Here is a 21,733-nt window from a genome sequence, read left to right as displayed (position 1 = left end):
CAAACAATTATACCATACCAGAGGATCAAACAGATAATGTTATTCTTTATGAATGATGATTTTAAAAGGTATTAATGAAGATGCAGACAGCAACAAAAAGCTTGGTTGCAGTGTTAGACTTTGAAACTAGAAAAATTCAAGTTGAATATCGAGTCTTGCTTGCTTTGTCACTTTGTTCAAGCTGTTTAATTTCTCTGAGCCTCTATTCCTTTACCAGTGAAATAAGGGTAAGTATATCCATGTCACTCAGTTATCCTCAGGATTAAATGTGAGAAAGCATGTAAATACATAACACACAGTAACCACTCAAATTATCTCTTTTCCTTTCTTGCCTCTTTACCCAGATGAACTTCCCCTTCAAGAGACTTAATTCTATGTAATAAATTGCCTCAGTTTATACAAGTAGAATACTAAGACATATTATCCTATCTGCAGTCTCCACTCAAACTTAATATCTAAAAACATTAAAAAGATTGAGGATCTTCACCTACATAGACTCCTGAGGGATTTACATCAAAAATAAGTAAATAGAACAAAGTGATACATAATACCTGTTCATAGTGTTCTATGAGCACATTTATGCATTCTACCATTTATATAAAAGGAATATTCTGGCACAAAATATACGTCAAGCTAAATATTTTGTTTTTGTCTGTTGTATAGCAGGCAAACCTTGTCTGAGGAAGTATGTCCTTGTTAAATCCCAGCCCAGCTTCAAAGGTAGCCTAAGTTCAGTTCAATAAGGGATAAATCACCATAGTCTCTACTAGTACCAATTATTAGGTTTCAAGTGTTAGGATTCCAACTCTTGCTCATAAGATTCTTTGTGTCTTAGTCTCCATTCTCTGTTTCTGATTTAGTCTGTACTAGTAATTTTGTTTTGTTTTATTTTATTTTAATTTTATATCTAGGTTTTGTATTCCTCCAACACTGGCTCTATGTTATAACCATACTTTCAACTTGTTTTATAAATTCTTGAAGAATAAACCCTCCATAGTCATTCATCCATCCAGCAAAAGTTTGCTAACTTCTGGTGGTAGAGGGGAAGGTGAGTAAATGCATGATTAGACTGCAGTGTGGCATGGGTCATGATAGGAGAATGCACAGGAAGAATAGAGAATGCACAGGAAGAAATGGCAGAATCAGAAAAGGATTTTGAGAGGAAGTAATGCTTAAGTTGAGTTTCAATGAATGAGTAGGAATTAAGAATGTTAAAAGTCTTCCCTAGGCAAAAGTGTGAAAAGCAGGCCTTTTCTAGGTGAAAGCAGGATGGTTTTGTGCAATGGCAAGTTATTCTTTATGACTAGGGGTATGGAATACATATAGCACAGGTAGGTAGGAGCCAGATCAGGAAAGGGCCATGGCTATCAAAATTAGAAGTTAAACATTTTTTCAATAAGCATTTCTTGTTTTTACTTTTCCCTTTTTGAGAAGGGTCTGGCTCTGTTGCCCAGGCTGGAGTGCAAGGGCACGATCTCAGCTCACTGCAACCTCCGCCTCCCAGGTTCAAGCAATTTTCCAGCCTTAGCCTCCGGAATAGCTGGGATTACAGGCACCCGCCATCATGCCTGGCTAATTTTTGTATTTTTGTAGAGACGGGGTTTCACCACGTTGGCCAGACCTGGCTAAAACTCCTGACCTCAGGTGATCCACCCGCCTCCGCCTCCCAAAGTGTTGGGATTACACGCGTGAGCCGCCTCGCCCAGCCAAGCATTTCTGGATTAGAGAGTAGGGAAACATGGAGATCCTAAGAAATTTAAGAACATTGATATGATCAGATTTGAATTTTAGAAATATTCGTGGCAACAATGCTGGTTAGGAGATTGGTGTGGACTTTTTAGATTATTTGAATGGGATAGAGAGGAAGGGAGGATTTGAGAGATGTTTAACAGTAATATATAGGATGTGCTTTATTATATGTAGAAACTGTTTAAGAAAAGGAGAAATCTAGGAGATTCAAAGGCATCTGAAAAGACGACAGTCTCATTTATGATGGTAAAGAATACAGGAAGTGGATTAGTTCTCAGCATGCTTGGTATGCTAAATTTAAATTTAAGGGTCCTATAGAATATCCAAGTAGAATGTCCACGAGGCTGTTATATATGGGGTTCTTTTAAATTTAATTTTTATTTTTAAAGAGAGTCGCACGCTCTGTTGCTAATGCTGGAGTGCAGTGGCACAATCATAGCTCACTTGCAGCTGCACTTTTGGGCTCAGGAGATCCTCCTGTATCAGCCTCCCAAGTAGGCAGGACTACAGGTGTGCACTGCCATGCCTGGCTAATTTTTTATGTTTATTTTTATTTTTAGAGATGGGAGGGCCTCACTACGTTGCCCAGGCTAGTCTTGAACTCCTAGAATCAAGCAATCTTCCAGCCTCGAGCTGCCAAACCACTGGGATTATGGGAATGAACCACTATACCAGCCCATATGTGGTTCTTGAACCAAAGAGTAATGGCTCTAGATTTAGATTTGGGGAGTCATTAGCATATCAATGATAGTTAAAGTCATAGTGTAGGTGGAGTTACCTATTAATCTATATGAGGCCTGCAGAATAAGAGCAGAGAACTGGGAATAGAATTCTAAGGAGTTAATATCTTCAGGAAATATTTAATTGAATCCCCATAACAGTATGAATACCCCTGAAATTCACTGTGCTAAGAATTAAGGTGATAATGGTAAATCAGTAAAACCAACCTCCGTCCCTTGCCTTCTTCTGTCCCTTCCATTGAAAAATATTTATTAATCACCTATTGTAGGCCAGGCATGGTGGCTCACATCTGTAATCCCAGCACTTTGGGAGGCCGAGGCAGCCAGAACACCTGAGGTCAGGAGTTCGAGACCAGCTTGGCCAACGTGGTGAAACCCATTCTCTACTAAAAATACAAAAATTAGCCAGGTGTGGTGGCACACGCCTGTAGTCCCAGCTACACCGGAGGCTGAGGCAGGAGAATCGCTTGAACCCTGGAGGTGGAGGTTGCAGTGAGCCGAGATTGCACCACTGCACTCCAGCCTGGGCAAAAGAGCTAGGCTCCATCTCAAAAAAAACAAAAACGACAACAAAAAACATAAAACAACTCACCTGTTGTGTTCAAGATACATAGGAGATGCTAGGAATTCTACAAGAACAAGACATAAAAGGTTCCTGTCCTTGCAAAGGGTATATTCTAATGTAAGAGAAATAATTCAATAAACTGGAGAAGAAATAAAATAATTACAAACATTGATATATTCTAGGAAAGAAATAAAGAAGGTGTTAAACAAAGAGGATCATCTTAGATCATAAAGTCAGGGAAGTTCTCCTCAAGAGGTGGCATTTAAGCTAAAACCTGAGGAATAAAAAGGACCATGAACTGATAGGATCAAAGGAGATCCAAACTAAGGGAGAACAAGCTCACACAAAGTTCCCGAACTTGGCCTGGTAAAAGGGGAATTAGGTGGAGATGAAGCTGCAGACCTCAGCAAGGGACCCGTACAGTCTCTCTTTATATTCTAACAAAAGAGACCCACAGTAAATCACTCATTATGCTACTAATTAATTAATAGCAGTAGCAGAAAGTGCTCTAAAGGGGAAAGCTGACACCAGAGAAACACTGTAATTTGAAGGCACAGTGAGGAGGCTGAGTCTGGGAAGGAAGTTGAGACAGCCCAGCTAGAGAAGTCGAGTTGGAAACTGGGAGAATGGTATTATAATATCCAAGCCAAAAGAATGTTTTAAGAAGAAAACCATGAGTCTAAGCAAAGAGTTGAAGATAATCATGAGACAATGTTCTATGTCTTGGTCAATATGGAGGTTATTCAACTAAGCTAAAATCACCTTAAGGGAGGGTTGGGTCAGAAGTCATATTGTAGATTTATGAGGAGGAAGAGGGCAGTAATAGTAGTAGAGAGCAGATCATCCTTTTAGTTAACTAGATTATGATGACAGTGAGCAATATAATTGCTTAACTGGAAGGGTATGTGGATTAGAAGAAATTGTATTATTATTATTATCTTTTTCTGAGACAGAATCTTGCTCTGTTGCTTAAGTTTGAGTGCAGTGGCACGATCTCGGCTCACTGCAACCTCCGCCTCCCAGGTTGAAATGATTCCCCTGACTCAGCCTCGTGAGTAGCTGGGATTACAGGCACCCACCACCACGCCTGGCTAATTTTTGCATTTTTGGTAGAGACGGGGTTTCACCATGTTGGCCAGGATGGTCTTGAACTCCTGACCTTGTGATCCGCCTGCCTCAGCCTCCTAAAGTACTGGGATTACAGGTGTGAGCCACTGCGCCCAGCCAAAGTTTTATTTTTTTAAGAGAGAAGATCTGGGGGCATATTTATCTGTTAATTATTCCCCAGTTAGAGGGGTGCTGCCGAAATCTGAGGGGAAAAACACAAAGTCCTTTACTAGGCAGAAGGAGATTACATTCAAAGCATCAGATGGACAGATTATTCCTACATATTTTACTTTGGTTTGTTGTTGTTGATGATGATGATCTTTTCTTCCGTTATGTCTTCTGATTGAATTGTTATGTGAATCTATAAAGTCTCTTGTTACTTTGCTCCGTATGTTAGCATCAATGCCATTAGATATAATAAATTAATTAAATGTAAAAAATAAAACCATAAAAATTCTAGAGAACACACGTGGAATAATTGTGAAGGAGGTGCGGTCCACCTAACAATGAGACAAAACCCAGAGTCCATAAAAGAAAATACCAATAATTTAACTATGTTAAAAAAAATCTTCATAGTACAAACCATAACAAAGTTAAAAGTAAATGGCAAAGTAGGAATGATATTTTCAACTCATAATTTCCCTAATATGTGAAACACTCCTACAGGTCAATATGAAAAAGACCAACAATTAAATAGAAAAAAGGGGCAACGTACTACAGTTTGTAGAAAATATCTCTTTTACATATGAACATTTATTCAACCTAATTTATAAAGACAGCAAATTAAAGACATTTTGAAAAACCTATCAGATTGGGAAGGGTCAGACTGTGTAATAATATTGTGTTGGTGAGGCTGTAGAAAGTACATGCTAGCTTATGGAAGTATAAAGTGGCAATGAATCTATAGACAGTATTTGGGTAGTATCTATCAAAATTAAAACGGAACGTATTCTTTGACCTAGGAATTCTACTTCTAAAAACTTATCCTCAGTTATACATATTCCATCTATGTGAAATGACTTATGTTCAGACATATTAATTAAGGCATTTTTAACAACAATACATTAGAAACATCCCAGATGACAATCAATAGGAGACTGGTTAAATGACAGCCATTAGTGGAATGAATACTATTCAGTCACAGAAATAAATGAGGAATCTATGACCATACCACTCTGAATGCACTCAATCTTATCTGATCTCGGAAGCTAAGCAGGGTCAGGCCTGGTAACTACTTGGTATGGGAGACCACCTGGTGGTAGTGGGTGCTGTAGGTCTTAAAAACATTAAAAAAAAAAAAAGAAAAGAAAGAAACAAGGAGACTCTTTATGTCTTGCTAAGCATTGATATATAAGAGCATATATATATATATATATATATATATATACTTTTTTTTTTTTTGAGACGGAATCTTGCTCTGTCGCCCAGGCTGGAGTGCAGTGGCGCGATCTAGGCTCACTGCAACCTCTGCCTCCCGGGTTCACGCCATTCTCCTGCCTCAGCCTCCCGAGTAGCTGGGATTACAGGCACCTGCCACCTCGCCTGGCTAATTTTTTGTATTTTTAGTAGAGACGGGGTTTCACTTTGTTAGCCAGGATGGTTTCAATCTCCTGACCTCATGATCCGCCTGCCTTGGCCTCCTAAAAGTACTGGGATTACAGACGAGAGCCACCAAGCCCGGCCTCCAAAATATATTTCTTGATGCAAAAAGCAAGTACCATTATGTGTAAAATATACATATCACTTGAATATGCACAAAATATCTCTAGAAGGATATACAAGAAGCTGATAATATTGGTTGTCTCTAGGGAAGGGAACTGTCTATGGGACAAGGGTATAAAAACACTTTCTGCTTTTTTGTACCTTTTGAATTTTAAAACATAAATATATTGTTAATTTAAAAAATTCTAAATGCAGTTATGATGCACATTAAGATTATAAATAATTCACAGCTTTTAAAAGAAATATTTTCCAGGAATAATGTTTCAAAGAGTCAATCACATGCAAAATATATACTGGTAAATACTTCTCACCAGATTTAAGTTATTATAAAACATTCCCTGAGTAAAACCACTGACAAAGTAACACAGAAGTAACTTAACTTTGACCCTAGTGCCATGGTAATGTCTAACAGACACTGTCAGGTTGGTGACAGGTTCTGGTATTATATATAGGAAGAGAGTATTAGTAAGCAAGAATTCTGATTCGAAATAAACAGGTGAGAGGAAAATTAGATAAACTGTATTAGATCGCTTCAAGAACACTATGGAAATATAATAATTTATATCCATGAATGAGATATTTCCCATCTACAGATATCAAAAACTTGATCAATGCTACTATCCTATACAACTGACAAAACCTGGAAGAGGAAGCAGAAAGTAATCCTTTGGTTATAGGAACATAAAAAATGTACTGTGTATCAAGCCCTGTATTCTGTCACTTAGTGCCACTAATTTAGAGTCAGGCTTCCTGACAGTTCATCACATTTCCCTCAAAAGAGTAGGACTGTACCTTCAACATTCTTAACCTTCTCTTGAATGTCATTTCTTAATCTATTAATCAAAATTTATCTGAACTCTTACTGAGCCTCATTTATTCATTTATTCATTCCCTTAGGGAGGACTATATATATGTGTGTGTGTGTGTGTGTGTATTAAAAATCCCATATATACACACGTATATACGTATGTGTGTGTGTGTATTAAAAATTCCATATATACACACATATATACGTATATGTGTGTGTATATATAGTGTATACATACATATATATGTAGTTGGAATATATGAAGGGTGACATTACTAGTTATTCTTCCCACATGAGGGATGAGCAAGGATGCCCTGTGTTGCTCTTCCATCAAGGCAGCTGGGCGTAATATAGGAGCTGCTTCCCAAATCTCTTCCCCTCCAGTCTCAATATCTTCCAGATCAAATCCAGGATATCAAACACTCAGTTCCTAAGGGGCCAGTGTCTCTCTTCCATTTTCGTCATGTGAAATGAAGAGAAACAAAATGTGCGGGTATATACTATATATAGTCTCATCTCTAGACACTTTTAAACTCTCTGCTATTGGGGTTTTTCATATAATTAAATTTTATAGAGTCCTTAAAAAGTATACTTAAAAGTTTTCCATAATGAACCTAAATTATTTTTCATTCTTATTCCATTTGTCATTTCTTTTTTACTCTCCACCTCCTCACCTACCACCATACCCCACTTAATCCCTCTCCCACTCTCTTAACTTTTATCTACATGTCTTTACCCATGAAGGCAGCATTATTTGTTCACATTAAGACCATATGGTAGCCATTGTTATCATTATGTTAGACTAAAACCTCTAAGGATGCAAGTTTCATGATGTTGTTACTACCAAGGTGCTGTCAGTATATATGTTTTCTTTTGGGAAGAAGAAAAAAGGAATTGCGATTATAGCGAAATGCCAGTCAAAATTGGATGGGATGGAGATGCACAGAAAAAAAAGAAAACTTCCTGTAGTTATTTTAAGCTATGAAAATGTATTCAAAATGGAGCTAGGTCCTATGAATTTAGCTATAACTATATTCTTCTATAGTTGTTTTTCCCTAAGCTTCATGAGGAAGCTAGATCATCATGTCACTGCTGCGTAACCTGTGCTTAGTGTGGTATTTGACACAAAATACATACTCAAAAAATTTTTTTGAAGAATAAATTAATGAAGAAATGTTATGTGGAATGTGGTGATCAGAAAATAAGAAAATACTGTTGAGATGCTTCTGAGGGCAATAAAATTATAATGCTTTCCCTACAGCTTTTTCAACATACCAGCCCTTTAAATACTAAAGTGAAAATGAATAGAGTTGAAATTAGAGTAAAATTTTTAAAAGTGTTCACATAAGTGGCTCAGAATAAATCCGTATTTACAAATCAGAAGAAAAATCAGAACAAATTTCACATATTCCCAATAAGGCAAATGAGTTTACATATGCATTTCTTTTGGCACATTCATAAAGAAACATTATAGAACAAGATACCACCACTAGCTTTTTGATTACTCCTGAATAACTTACTGTGGATACACAAAGATATGGGTGAAATATTTCTTATGTCTTACACACAGAATTTCACACGTTTTATCTCAAATTATTTCCCTTCACAGAAACCTCAACACTGAAATAGGGATAATAGTATAAGAATGAAAAAAGAACTCTTAGGGCCAGGCTGATGGCTCATGCTTATAATCCCAGCAATTTGGACGGCTGAGGCAGGAGGATCGCTTGAGCCCAGGAGTTTGAGACCAGCCTGGGCAATATGGGGAAACCCCCATCTCTACCAAAAAAAAAAAATAGTCAGACATGGTGGCATATGTCTGTGATCCCAGATATTTGGGAGGCTGAGGTGAGAGGGCTGTGCCACTGCACTCCAGCCTGAGTCACAGAACGAGACTCTACCTCAAAAACAAACAAAAAAAACCCACAAATTGAAAAAACCTCTTAGCAGTTACTGGGCGTCTTTCATCTTCAATGAACCTGGTGTTCAATAAGGTTTACTGACTACATATATAACATAGTTAATTGTAGAAAAAGTTTACAAAAGTAATCTTCCTTTACAAATGGTTTCAATTAAGGATATATATACATGTATGTACAATGTTAACATTAAAATATTAAAATATATTTTAAAATTCACTTACGATTCTGTTACCTTCACTCCCATCAAGAACTGATGCATTTTCTGCATTTTAAATACCAATTTTTAACATAGAATTTATTTGTTTAAAAAGTAATGTAAGTTTATTAAAGTTAATATGAAAAATACCAAAACATGGAATTTTTTGAAATCAGTTTTACCATTCAAAGCTCAATCATTTTGTAGATATAGACAGTAATATACAAGAATTTCAGTTGCAATGGTGTAGCTAAATAATCTAAGTCTCCCAACAACACAGTTCAAATTTTAGTTACCATAGCATGATAACTATGAATAATTGAATAAAGTATAAACTTCACTGCTCGATCTTTAGTCCATAAATCACTACATACACAACAGATATGCATCATGATCAATAACCAATCATGTCACTTCTTTCAAAGTTTTTGGTGACTGATCACTGAGCAACTGTTAGTTCATGCACAGACAGCAAGTAATATAGTTGTGTTGTCTCCTTGTCTCCAAGTGATAAACCTATGTGACATTTTACAAAACAGAGAATCAAAAGAGGAAATTGGCCAACCACGATGAAAATGCAGCAAAGAAACAAAAAGTGATAATGCTGAATGTGAAATTCAAATAGAAGGTAAATCAAGCTATAGAATAAAGAGCTGACAATGGGAATGTTGACACTGCCACCATTGAAAAGACTACATACACAAACAGAGGAATTTAGTGAAGGTGAACTTAATGACATAAATGAGGAAAGTGATTGTGACAAAAAGACAAAGATGCACCAGTGGAACTGACACTGGCAAAAAGGTTCACATTAAAGAAATTTTCAGAGACATTCCATAAAATTGAAGGCTCAAAAGAGAAAATGTTGGAAGCTGATCCAAAGTTAGAAAGGAGTGTGATAAGTCACCAAGGCATAGAAAAGACATTCTATATCGAAGATGACAAGCACTGTTCAAGCTATGCTCGAAAAGAATTTTACAAAGAAATAAAACTTTCACTTCTTAGAATTTCGAATGCTTTACAATATAGTACACTATATTCATGTTGATTTTACTATTTTTTCATTTCTTTATACACTTATAATTGACAGTAGGAGTTTTTAAAATGTTTTCACAAATATATTGAGCATGGAATGATCATTATTTTTCCCATTGCTCATTAAGATTCTTTGCACAATTTTAACTTGCACAGTTCTTTTTATAGTGTCATACTACTGTGCAAAACAGTGACTGCCTATATATATAAAGGTTTCTTTCTTTCTTTTTTTTTTTTTTTGAGACAGAGTCCCACTCTGTCATCCAGGCTGGAGTGCAGTGGCGCAATCTCAGCTCACTGTAACCTCCGACTCCTGGGTTCAAGCGATTCTCTTGCTTCAACCTCTCAGGCAGCTGGGATTACAGATGCCCGCCACCACACCCAGCTAATTTTGTTTTGTTTTGTTTTGTTTTGTTTTGTTTTGTTTTTTTTAGTAGAGACGGGGTTTTGTCATGTTGCTCAGGCTGGTCTCGAAACCCTGACCTCAGGTGATCCGCCCGCCTCGGCCTTCCAAAGTGCTGGGATTACAGGTGTGAGCCACCGCACCCGGCTGAAGGTTTCTTTTTAAAAATATGGTTGTGATTAAATTGAACTTCTGCATCTGGTAGTGAATTTTGCCAGAATGACTCTTTTTCAAAGCTATTTTATCCAGGTACAGGGTTATTAATGTAATAAAACACCTTTTGTTGTTGTTTTTATGTTTCATACAGATGCTCTTGCAAAAGGAGGCACAAATTCTTCCACATTTTTGCAAGTTTATTACTTCGGTCAGTGATGAGTGGCTCACTCAGGTGAAGTGTCCCCTAGAATGGTGTTTCTCAATGATCCAAGCCTTTATATAATACTCTCCCTGAGAGTAAGTAGAACCTGTGACTTGCTTCTAGCTAATAGAATATAGCAAAGGTGGTGAGATGTTACTTCCTTAATTAGGTTTTGTTATATAGCTCAGGTGATGAGATGTGACTACTGTGATCACTTTTTATTATACAAGACTCCATTTCAGCAGACTTTATCCTTCTTCTGCTGGTCTTGAAGAAGTAAGCTGTCATGCTGTGAACTGCCTATGAAGACGGTAGCCTTTAGAAACCAAGACCTCAATCATATTAGCTATAAAAAAAATTTTGCAGACAACTTGAATGAGCTTGGAAGCAGATTCTTCTGAAAAACTTCCAGGTGAGAACACAACACAGCCAACACCAATTGCAGCCTTGTGAGATCCTGAGAAAAGGACCTAGATGATCCACACCAGGTTCCTAACCCACAGAAACTGCAAAATAATAAATATGTATTGTTTTAAGTTGCTAAATTTGTGGGACCTGGCAATATAGCACTGGAAAACAAATACACCAGGCATAAAATTTTTAGTTCAGAGACTTGTTCCTTCAAAACTGTGTAGATATGGCCCAAGCCATAATGCATGAAGTATTAGGGTTAACAACTGTAATACTAAATATTTGGCATTAAAAAGGGAAACAAAATCTGAAATCAGTGAATTTTGCCCACCTGATTTATAGGAAACCTCCTTCCCCCACCTGTATAATTGATAAAAAATTGTAAAATTATAAGAAATTAGCCAGGAATTATTAAGATATAATCTCCTTCTCTTTCCCTTTCTACATATCTTTATTTTCTTTTATTCATTAGTTTTCAAAAATATTTCTTAGAGTTTATGTTAGGTTACCATTTCTACATGAAGTGTTTTGATTTCTTCCCAAACATTTGATCAAGAAATGTCTGTATTCAGGAACTCCCACTATGTTTAGGTTTGAACTCCATTCTCTCCCTATTATTATTTCATATTTTGAAGCCTCTGTGCATTTTCTTTGGATTGTGGGAGAATACAAATTTCTCCCCTCTATTAGGGAGTTGACTTAGCTTTTAACTATTATCTCTCCAAAGCAAAATTTAATTCTAACATTATATTTTAATGTCTCTGCAATCCTTATTTTATCACATTTTTATCTCACTCTTCAAACTTACACCATTTTCTTCTCATCTCAGCCTATTCTGATCTTATAGGTCTCTTTCTGTTTTACAAATCTTGTGTTTTCTTGAATCCTATTGAATATGTCAAGCAATTTTCTATTTCTTCTCTTTTGGATGATATAGTACAGTGCTCTTTGAATGTATTCTTCCCCTCAGTTGATAGAAAGGACTTTTTTCCTTTTGTTCTACATTTTTCATCTTCTTCTTAAGTAGTGATATATCTAGCCTTGCACTTCCCAACAGACAGGTTTGGTGGATTACATTTACTAAAGTCTCCTCTAGTCACATGGATAAGACTGAATTTTCTCAGTTCTGCATCTGTGGCCTTATAAAATAAACAGATACTAGCCCAGTTATAAGATGGCTTTCATCTAGTGTAGCTCTGCTGGATCAAGGAGAATCCCTATTCTCCTCCTTTCTGACATATTCACATAACAATATGGCACAGATGTTAGAAGGGTAGGCCCTAGAATCAGTGGAGCTGTATGAATATACCAAGTGTCACTAGTAATGCTAAAGTGGCCAAGTCATTTAACTCTCCACTTCAGATTTCTTGTAAATAAAATGGGGCAACAGTACAAAAAATCCCATTAATTGCGAGCATTAAATGAGATAATGCACATGAAAGGCTTAGCACAGCAGTTAACTTTGTAAGCACTCACATATTAGCCTTCCTCTAATTTGATTGTTAATATAATACAGAAAACCAAACCCCTCTAGGTATACTGTTCCCAAAATTCTGTTCACTACCACCTCTATGGCTTTATTTGTAAGAATGTTCTTTCCAGAATACAAAACATTATGTTACCATAGGCTTCCTCTCTAAAATATCATGCTCATTTCCCCAATCAGGTTGCTGTTTCTGACATTATGCATAAAGAAAGAATGAGGAGAGGGCAAAAGGAATAGAAACTCAAGTGGCTTAAAAAACTAGTCATATAAAGTTAATAAAATAATTTTCTCATTGTGACATACCTCATGTTGCAGAAGAAGATGAGAGTGGCATCACAGTAGCTCAGGTGGGCCTCCAATTTCACTAAATGTTTAGAGTTTTTGTAGGTTTTGAGGACAGTGCAAATTTATTAAAAATTCTAGGTCTAGTTTGACTGTGAGTTGGCTTTGGCTAACTTATCTACCGGCCCTTGAAGCACATGTACCTACCTTCTCTGAGTTTCAGATTTGAAAACAAAACTGCCAGTTATAGACATACAAATAACTACACATCCCTGAAACTCAGTGCTTGATTCTGAATCTGCGAAACGGCTTCTTTTACTGTAGATCCTGTCTCCTTGAATGCACCATTATCCTACCAGTCAGCCAAACATAATACCCCAAGGTAATTTTTATTCTTTCTTCTACCTCAATTCTATTTTCAATCAGCCAGTAACTACTGCCCAATCATTTCTATAATGCCTCTTCAGTCCAACTCCTTCTTGGTCATTTATACTCCCTCAAGTTCTAATTCCATACCTGGCCATTTTTCATTTGGACTATTGTTACAGTCTCTGAAGAGGTCTCCAGGCTTCTAATGTCTTGCGTCTCCAATCAATACTACTCATTGTTGCCAGAATTATCTTCCCAAAATACAAATCTCTTTAGGCCACTACCCTTGTCAAATACTAAAAAGCTCTCTCAATCCTAAAGAAGATAGTTTATTTTTCCTTATTTGAAATTTAAAGTCTGTCACCACCTAACACTAACTCCTTTCCAGGTCCATGTCCCCACAACATGCTTCAGTGCCAGTGCCACCCTCAGAGCACATTTAGAACACATGCTTTCCACCAGGTTAGCTTTTTAATCTCTCTCTATTGGAGCACAATATGTTGGCAAACACCTCGATCAACCCAAACCTTATCGTCCGAGGCTCAGCACAGCGCCCACCTCTATGCAATGATCCACAGGGCACCTGGATTAGCAATAAATTATTTCTCTACTATCCCCTTACTTTAATTTTTCCCTTCTATTACATTTATCTCATTTTGTCTTTTATTATTATTGTTTACACATAAACCAGACTGGAGAAATGATGTGCTTTATTTAGTCTGATCTACAATCTGGCAAAATGCTTTTGCACATAGTAGTGGTTCAAAAAATATTCCTTGAGGTTATTAGGGTTAACAACTATAATATGTGAATACTGTTTTATGATAATCATTATTATTAAAATATGCACACAAATGCTCATATTTCATATAGAAATGAAAATGAGTAAGATTCTATTATAATTTCTACTTTTGGCATGCTCCAGTATTTTGGGGTCATTTAATCTGCTGTGAAGATGTAATGGCAAGAAAAAAATATGTAAATGTGAGTTTCCAGGGCACAGACTTCCATCCTGCATTGTAATTACACTTAATTTGACTCTGAGTTCTTGACAAGTACAACTCTGAGTTAAACCATACTGTGGGTTTGTTAATACTATTTGTATAGCATTTAGAAATTTACAAAATGTTTTCACATTTCTAATGGCATTATGTCATTTGTGAGACAGTATACTTTTTACTGCCCATTTCTTATGGGTTCAGAAAGATCAAGATATGTGAAAGAATAGTAAGAGGTAGAATTGGGACTGGAACTGAATTTAAATTATTATTATTCCAAATCCAAGGTCTGGGTCACTACGCTTACTACAGTTTCATTTTGCTGAATCCTCATTATGTCCACAAGCCCCATTCTCTGCATATCACGGTTTATGGAAGCCTTTAGTAGAGGCCTAAGCAAGCTTGGATACTTAATGGGGTGACCACAGAATTTACCCGGACTCATTTGAGAGCAAATAGAGGCATTATAAATAATTACCAGATGAGACAGATGTAAATCAGGACTGACCTAGGCAAACCAGAATGTTTGATATCTCTACCAGCCTTAAAAATGAAGAAAACCATATTTATTCCTCTGCAAAACCAATGTATAGAAAGTTATTTATGAATTTTCTATTTTGAAATATTTATTAGTTTCTATTAGAAAAACTGTAAAAATATTTGAATGCAAGCTTTCAGTAGAAAACCTGTCCCTCCATCCAAAACAACCATAGATTGACATAACATATGAGAGACTATTCTGAGAACAACAAATATCTTTCTTAGGCATTGTTATACACTGAATGTTTACATCCACACAAAAATTTGTATTTTGAAGTCTTAACCTCCAATGTGATGATATAACACATGGGGCCTGTAGGAGGTAATTAGGTTATGAGGGTGGAGGGTTTATGAATGGGATTCGTGTCCTCATAAAAAAGGCTCCATAGAGTTCTCCAGTTCTCTTTTTGCCAGGTGCGGATTCACTAAGCTTACCATCTGCAAACCAGGAAGTAGATCTTCACCAGCCACTGGATCTGCCAGCACCTTGATCCTGGACCTCCCAGCCTCCAGAACTGAGAAATGTCTGTTGTTTAAGCCACTCACGTTATGGTAATTTGTTAAGGCAGCCCAGACAAGCATATTCAATCCTGTACTTAACATTGTAAATAGTCATATAGTTGAAATCAGGCAACATATTGAAAGCATCCTTGAATCTCTGGCATATCTAAAGTTTCTATCTCCATGTTTTACAGATTCATTTAATTATTTTTTCTAATTAAGAACCTTAAAATACCATGCTGTGAAGCTAAAGGCTATAGCCTGATTTACAACAAATATCAATAAATAATTTCGTTTTTTAAGGCTATTTGAAGGGAGTTTGCTTTCAAAACTTGAAGTTCAGCCTTACTTTTCCATGGTAAAATTTAATCACTCGTAATAATCAAAATTTTTGTAAGCAAAATTAGTCTTCTATTATAAAATATGCTAGCCACAGGGCAATCATTCTTATTGAAAAATCACTGAAATTCTAATTATTTAAGAAAAATTCTAACTTGTTAGTTTATGTAACACACTGACATTTATCTGTTAATTCAAAATGATAAAACATCTTCAAGGAACTTTGCAACACCTCCAGCTCAGTCAATATGTAAAACATTCTTCCAATGAGAAATCAGGTAGTTCAAAACTCTGCTACCAATTAATTGGTCATTAGGCCAACAAACATTTACTGATGGCAGAAATGCCATGCATAAAAGGTCAGGAACAGTTTCATCCTGAGGAGGCAAATCAGGTTTTCATGAATTCCCTTAATTCCAGTTTGGGAAAGTAATTTAATAACCAAATAAGCATGGCTGTAAGATTTTAATGTAAGTAAAGTACTCTGAGAACAGTTTGTAATGCTCAACATTGAAAGGGTATCTTTCTTTGGTTTTATGATAGTGGGTAAAGTTTTGATATTAATGAATACAACTCTGATGTCTTTGCAACTGAGCCTCAACTTTGATGACCTCATATTATACCAGTTGCTCTTTGGCATTGACTAGGCACCACTGGAAAAACTGGCATCATGGTGGAATATGATGTTCCATAAGAAAAAACTTCCAAATAGTCATCATTTTGCTGCACACACTGGCCCACTAATTAATGCCACAGTGACACCAGAATATGATTGTCTTGTACTCAAGTTGTCGACATAACGTTTTTGTGTTATTTTTAGGACTATTTCAAGGCTGTAAAAGTAACCCTGAAATAATTTCATAATGTCTACAGTATTACAATTGCATAGTTTTCTATTTTTGCTAAAGAATATTAGTATTTTACTGACCCATATTTTAGACCAATTCCTAGATTCCTTGGATTTTAATACAATGGTCTTTAATACAGGATGATTAAAATAGGTAAAATAAATGCGAATAAGTATTTTTCTTTCCCATTATTGATATGCGTAGCTCATGAAGCATTCACATAAGCATGGAAAATATACTGAAATATTATTAAGATTTTGTTGTTTCCATATTGAAAATAGCAACCTGATTGACAGGATTTAAGGAGGCTTTGGGGGTGAAATGTAGGTTTTTCACTGGAATACAGATAAAATATTATATTGATATATTATTATTTGTATAATAAACCACAGAAAACTGTAGCAAATATTCCTTCCTTGTGACTAAATTCAAAGTAATCATAGGAATCTTTTAGGTGCTCTTACAAGTCATGAGTAAAAATGTTACTTAAAAGATACTTATAGCTATATATCAATACTTAAATATAACCCATTTATAAGCTGCTTACAAGAGATACAAGTTAAATATAAAGACTAAATTTGTTAATTTAAAGGCTAAGAGTAAAAAGGTAGTAATAAATATAACTTGGAAGCAGTAAGCAAAAGACAGCTGGTGTAGCTATCCTAACAGCAAAACAGAAAGATATTAAGATAAAAAATTATTAGAATTAAGGATATTTCAGAATGGTAAAAATTGCATATTACCAGACAAATATAACAATTCTAAATATGCTTTCTCTTAATAAAATGACTTTAAAACACATAAAGGAAAAAATGACACAACTGAAAGGAAAAACAAATATACATTCAAAGTAGGGGATTTTAAAACCTCACTCTCAGTAACTCAAGAAAAGCAGATATACATTCCATAAGATTACAGAAGTTGTGAACAACACAATTAATACATGATCTAATTGTTACACACACATATATCTGTATGCATATATAGATCTTTACATTATATATATAAAGTGCTGTATAAAATGATGGCAAATATATACTTTTTTTCTAGTATATATGGAACTGTATCAAAATAAACCATATTCTTGGCTATAAAACAAATTTCAACAAATTTCAAAGGCTTGAAATCACTGATGTTTTTTGACCCCTATGAAGTTATAACTTAAGAGATCTTAAAATATTTGAAATAAAATGATGAACTTCTAAGTAATCTATGCATTAAACGTCATAATTGAAATTAAAATATATTTTAAACTGAGCAATTATAAAACTACAATATATCAAGTTGTAGGATAAAGCTAATGCGTGTTAAAGGGAAATTTATAGTCTTAAATGCACACATTAGACATAAAGAAAGGCTGAAAAATTGATGATCTGAATCTACCTTAATAGGTTTAAAAAGGAACAGTAAATGAAAACCAAAGAACTAGAAGAAAAGAAATAATAACGTTAAGAATAGAAATTAATGAAATTTAAAAACTTGCAATCTGGATCATAGACATAATGTAAAGCATAAAACTATAAAACTTCTAAAATTAACATACGAGAAAATCTAGGTGACCTTGAGTTTGACAATGAATTTTTAGATACTATACCAAAAAGGCTGATCCATTTAAAAAATTAATTTTTATTCAGTAAGATGAAATTTCTATTCTGCAAAACACAGTTAAGACAATGAGAAGAGGCCAAGTGTGGTGGCTCATGCCTGTAATCCCAGCACTTTGGGAGGCCGAGGTGGGAGGATCACCTGAGGTCAGGAGTTCAAGACCAGCCTAGCCAACATGGCGAAACCCTGTCTCTACTAAAAATACAAAAATTAGCTGGTTGTGCTGGTGCACATTTTTGTAATCCTAGCTACTTGGGAGACTAAGGCACTAGAATCATTTGAACCTGGGAGGCAGAGGCTGAAGTGAGCTGAGATCATGCCACTGCACTCCAGCCTGGGTGACAGAATGAGACTCTGTTTCAAAAAATTAAAAAAAAAAAAAAAAAAGATACTGACAAGACAAGCCAAGACTGGGAGAAAACATTTTCAAAACACATATCTGATAAAGACTTATATCTACAATATACAAAGAACTCTTATAATTCAACAATAAGAAAATAACAACCCAATTAAAACTGGGCAAAAGATCTGAAGAGACACCTCACCAAAGAAGATACACAGATGAAAAATAAGCATATGAAATTATGTTCAATATCTTAAGTCAATAAGGAACTGCAAATTAGCAATGAGCTAGCACTTCACACCTATTATAATGGCTAAAATCCAGAATGCTAACATCAAATGCTGACAAGGAGGTGGAACTCTCATTCATTGCTGGTGGGAATGTAACACAATACATCTACTATAGAAGATAATTTGGCAATTTCTTACAAAGCTAAACATAGTCTTACCATATGATCCAGCAATGTGCTCTCACATATTTATCCAGGTGAGTTAAAGACATATCTACACAAAAATCTGCACACAAATGTTTATAGCAGCTTTGAAACTGCCAATATTTGGAAGCAATCAAGATGTCTTTCAATAGGTGAATGGATAAGCAAACTGATACATCCACATAATGGGATTATCATTCAGTGAAAAAAACTGATCTATCATGCCATGAAAAGACATGGAGGAACCTTAAATGCACATTGCCAAGTAAAAGAAGTAAATTTGAAAAGGCTGCATATTGTATGATTCCAACTATAAGACATTCTGGAAAAGGCAAAACTATTGCAATATTAAAAATATCAGTGGTTTCCTAAGGTTGAGCAGAAGAGATGGAAGAATAAGGTGGAATACAGGGGATTTTTAGGGCAGTGAAACTAACTACCTGTAATGGTAGATATATGAATTTATGCTTTTGTCAAAAACTATAGAACTGTGAAAGACCAAGAGTGAATCCAATGTAAACCACAGTCTTTGGTTAATAATAACATATTCATATTACTTCATCCTTATAATGAATGCACCATACCAGTGCAAGATGCCAGTAACAGGGGAAACTGAGGGTGGGGAGTGGAAGAGGGAGTATAAGGGAACTCTCTGTATTTTATGCCTAATTCTTCTGTAAACCAAAAACTGGTCTAAAAACTAAAGTCTATTAATTTTTTTAAAAGTATAGCCATATCTTTTAAAGGCAATAGGGAAAAATAAAATGAATGTTTCTTTAAGAAAAAGAATTGACATAATTTCATCAATACTGATCTTATTTTTAAAAAAAGACAGAAATAACCAGTATTGGAACTGAGAAAAGGACTGTCACTACAGATACACGCAAGATGGACTGGTTTGCCTGTTCTTGGACTGTAAAACCAATTGTATAGGCATTAAAATACAAGAACATTATTTAAAAAGTTATACTACTTATTTAATATTTTAGGTGAACTGAACAAGTTCCTAGAGATTCCTTAGCAAAAATAGTAGAAAATCCATATAATCCCAATTCTATTAAATAAATTGATTTAGAAACGTCCCCACAAAGAAATTTACAGCCCAGTTGACTTTACCAGTGAATTCTTCCAAAGTTTAAGAAAGAAGCAATACTATTCTTCCACAAACTCTTGCAGTTAATTTAACATTTAAAATAAATCAATATAAGTCACTGTAATAATAAAGGAAAAGACAATGAGGTTATCTCAATACATGCAGAAAAAAACAATTGAAACAACGCAATATTTGTTTAGACGAAAACCCTTGGCAAATTAGAAACAGATGGGAACTTCCTTAATCTGATAGAGTAGCTACAAAAACCTATAGCAAACATCATACTGAATAAAGAAATATAGAAAGCTCCCCCACAAGGTCGGAGATGAGACAAAGATGGCCATTGTCCCCACATCCATTCACCACTCTTACTGGAAGTCCCAGGCAGTACAATAAAGTCGAGGATAAAAAAGTATAGGGATTGGAAAAGAAATAAAAGTATCTTTATTCATGAATAAACATGGCTGTGTATGTAGAAAATCCTAAGAATCTACAATCTATAAGAATGAATATGGGAATTTTGCAGTGTTGCTTAATCCAAAGTCAACATATAAAAAACAATTGTGCAGAGTAGTAACTGTGTGAGAGAGAGAGATGCTGGTAAATGTTCTATTTTACAATCTGAATGGTGGTTCCATGGGTGTATTCACTTTGTGAAAATCCATAGCTATATATTTCTGGTTAATGTACTTTTTATAGAAATGTTATACTTCACAAAAACTTACTTTTTGTTGTTAATGGGTATAGCGTTTCAGTTTTGCAAGATGAAAAAGTTCTGGAGACTGGTTGCACAACAATGTGAATATACTTAACACTATTGAACTGTACACTTAGAAATCTGTTATGCATTTTACCACAATTAAATTTTTTAAAAATTAAAGGTGACTTTAGAAAAGATAAATGTCATTAAGTAATGAATACTAAAGATAGGTGAATCTAAATAACATAGAAAAAAAAATCAAAGTGAGAAACCTGCAGCCCACCATTAGAGAAACTTCAACTCCCTCCACTCTACGCTGAGCAAAATTATCAGAACATTGATGACAGATGGAACACCATTCTTAGAAATCCAATTCTTCTGTTGTAAGGCAGTATCCATCATAAGATATATCACTAATTTAATAATAGCTTTTGTGTAGGGAAAAAAGCACCACATTTATCCTCACCTATAGACATATCTAAATATGAAAGTGTATGAGAATTCCAGTACAGAAAATGTGGGATGCATATGAGAATAAAGCAAGATGGATTGGTTTGCCTGTCCTTGGAATGTAAAACCAATGACTCAAAGTAGAACTAACAATCCCTTTTTCTTAGGGATCTTGGCCACAGTAGCACTCACAATTAAGCAGAATACAAAAAAAGTCAACATTATAGAAGGCAAAAATTTATTCTGGCATATATTTACTTATATATTGTTTAAATAACATGAACATAACTATTTAGTAGGCAAAGTATCAGGGATATAAGAATATGAAGTAGTGTTAGTTCCTGGAAAAGTCAAGGTTTACAAGGACATTTTTGCATTGTATCTGAGATAGAAACTTTCCCTGTCCATATTGGCTTGACTAGATGAGATAATTCCTGAGTAGGTGCACAAGTGCACGTTTTCTTAAAGAAAAACTGACTATGCTCCTTCAGTGGAGTTGACTGTTGCATGCTTGCTGGTTGAAATAGCTCTACAAGTTTTGTCATACTTGATGGGAAGCAATATATCTTGCCAAAGAGCCTCCAGTAACCTACAAGGTGCTTTTGTACACTGGACAGATTTAACCCCTTAGGTACATGGTTTGGGGGAATGAATGTAGGTTGGGTTATGGCCCCAATTACCCTGTAACCTGGTGCCCCTGTGTTGGACACAACTTATACAACTCTGTCTA

General features: G+C 35.4%; 1 protein-coding gene across 21 annotated transcripts in view; it reads right to left on the bottom strand.

Annotated features, from left to right (window-relative positions):
• FOXP2 (forkhead box P2) overlaps positions 1-21,733 on the bottom strand; it is a 604,165-nt gene that overhangs the window by 73,898 nt on the left and 508,534 nt on the right. The gene's annotated exons all lie outside the window — the stretch shown is intronic.

The sequence above is a fragment of the Pan troglodytes genome, chromosome 6 (genome assembly GCF_028858775.2).
Source record: "Pan troglodytes isolate AG18354 chromosome 6, NHGRI_mPanTro3-v2.0_pri, whole genome shotgun sequence".
NCBI classification, from domain to species: domain Eukaryota; kingdom Metazoa; phylum Chordata; class Mammalia; order Primates; family Hominidae; genus Pan; species Pan troglodytes.
The sequence above is the reverse complement of the archived record's forward strand: the minus strand, read 5'-3'. Positions and strand labels throughout refer to the sequence as shown.